The sequence below is a fragment of the Macrobrachium nipponense genome, chromosome 20 (genome assembly GCF_015104395.2).
Source record: "Macrobrachium nipponense isolate FS-2020 chromosome 20, ASM1510439v2, whole genome shotgun sequence".
NCBI classification, from domain to species: Eukaryota; Metazoa; Arthropoda; class Malacostraca; order Decapoda; family Palaemonidae; genus Macrobrachium; species Macrobrachium nipponense.
In genome coordinates, this window is record NC_061089.1 from 48,529,984 (window position 1) to 48,532,483 (window position 2,500).

A 2,500-nucleotide genomic window follows, 5' to 3' on the forward strand; every position below is an offset into this window, starting at 1 on the left:
AATAATAATTCTACACATCTCATTCTTCCTCGTCTTCAGTTTTGCTAACAAAATTTTTTATAATCCCCAAAATCCACTTTCTACGCAAAAATCATGCATATTTTCTTCGTAAAATCTATATTTCTATTTTCTTCAGCATGGAGTTCAATTATGCTTTACTTGTTGGTCTGTTAATTAATGGGATTATGCATCAGCTATGCGTGGATTTTTACGAAAATGTTAACATTAAGTGGGCTTCGTGTTTTTCAACAACTGATTATAGTTTTATGAAAGAATGCCGAGTGATTTCTAGAGAGAAGAGACCTATTCAGAGAACCATAAATAACTTGGGGGGGGGGGGGAAAATTTGTGACCACAGATTGCAAGGTTCAAACTGGCTCTAGGACCTCACACTGCATTTTATGTGGTCCTAGATCCAATAACTTTTAAAGAGGAGAGACCTATTCGGAGAACTGTAGCGTAATTTTTAGAGAGAAGAGACATATTTGGAGAGCTACAGAATAACTTCTAAAAACGAAAGACCTATTCGGAGAACTACAGAATAACTTCTAAAAAGGAGAGACCTATCCAGAGAACTACAGAGTAACTTCTAAACAGAAGAGATCTATATGGAAAATTATAGAGTAACTTCTAAAGAGAATACAGAGAAGAAACCTACTGGGAGAACTATAGAGTAACTTTTGGAGAGAAGATACATTTTCAGAGAACTGTAGAGTAACTTCTAGAGAGAAGATACCTATCTAGAGAACTATAGAGTACCTTCTAGAGAGTAGAAACCTATTGGGAGAACTATAGAGTAACTTCTGGAGAGAAAATGCCCATCTGGGGAACTGTAGATTAGCTTTTATAAATAAAGGGCCTAATTGGAGGGAGAACTTTTGTCTGGTCATTTCGTCTAATTTTCCTCATTTGTTTAAGAAATGAAAAGTAAAAGGGCATGAGGACTTTCACAAAAAAATTGACAAAGGCAGTTCCAGAGGCTGACATAGAGTACCTATTTTTGGCAGAAATAGGGATGTAACTTTTGGGGATATGAACCTCCTGGGGGTGGAATGCAGATTACTGATCTTACGGGAAGTTAATGGTTTCAGAACACTTGTATTTATTATCATTATAATTAAAAAATAAGTTCTATTTGAGCAAGTCGTTAAGGTGAAATGCAGAAAATAGAGAAAAAAAAATCCCAGCCAATACATGCCTATTTGTTTTTTGTTTTTTTTTATTTCTTAGACGTAATTATGCCCAAAATCTCTTATTCTCCCTCTCCCTCCCCCCGTCCATAAAAACACTTCTAAAATACCCACTCTCCTCCTTCCTCTCTCCCTTCATTTCTCCCCTCATTTCTCCCCTTCATTTCTCCCCTCATTTCTCCCTTCATTTCTCCCCCTCATTTCTCCCTTCCATTTCCTTCCCCTCATTTCTCCCCCTTCATTTTCTCCCTCCCATTTTCCCTTCCCTCCATTTCCCTCCCTTCATTTCTCCCTTCCTCCCTCTCTCCCTCCCTCCTTCTTCCTCCCACACCACATCCCACCCTTGCAACAATCGCTGCAACACTGCATGGTGGATCTTCCTCTTTAATACAGGCCTACCATCGATTCCCACTGCATGAGAGTTTGTGTATGTGTATGTGTATGTCTGTGCTCGTGTGTGTCTGTGCACTCCTGCGGCAGTGTGCAAGTATGCGTGAAAACACGAAAACTCACGCATTTTGTGCGAGTGTTAGCTGGGAGTTAGCAATAAAAAAGGGAAGAATATATATATATATATATATATGATACACACACACATATATATATAATATTTATATATATATATTATATATATATATATAATATATATAAGTCATATCACATTACCGTGATTCATATACATATATCGAGCTACAATGTCCTTTAATATCTAATTCGCTCTAACCTCGGAATTAATTAATATTTTCATATATGCTTAACCGAAGGGGAATTTTTTCTCGATAATAGATTTACCTGTACTTGGGCGCGAACGCAGGTACATTATAAATCCAGGAACGTCAAGTGGAAGCTATAACCACTCCAACCACCGCGAGAGGCTTAAAGGTAAATGTCGTCTCTCACCTCAAATACTTTCTCGCGCTGAAGTATTCGTTGGTTTGGAGACAACATCAACCCGCCTCGACTCCCCTTCGTTAAGCATATATGAAAATATATTAATTCCGAGGTAGAGCGAATTAGATATTAAAGGACATTGTAGCTCGATATATGTATATGAATCACGGTAATGTGATATGACTTATGTAAAATGCTACGTGTTGTCAAAAGCGCTACTTAACTACCGGAGTCGAGGCGGGTTGATGTTGTCTCCAAACCAACGAATACTTCAGCGCGAGAAAGTATTTGAGGTGAGAGAAGACATATACCTTTAAGCCTCTCGCGGTGGTTGAGTGGTTATAGACTTTCCACTGACGTTCCTGGATTTATAATGTACCTGCGTTCGCGCCCAAGTACAGGTAAATCTATTATCGAGA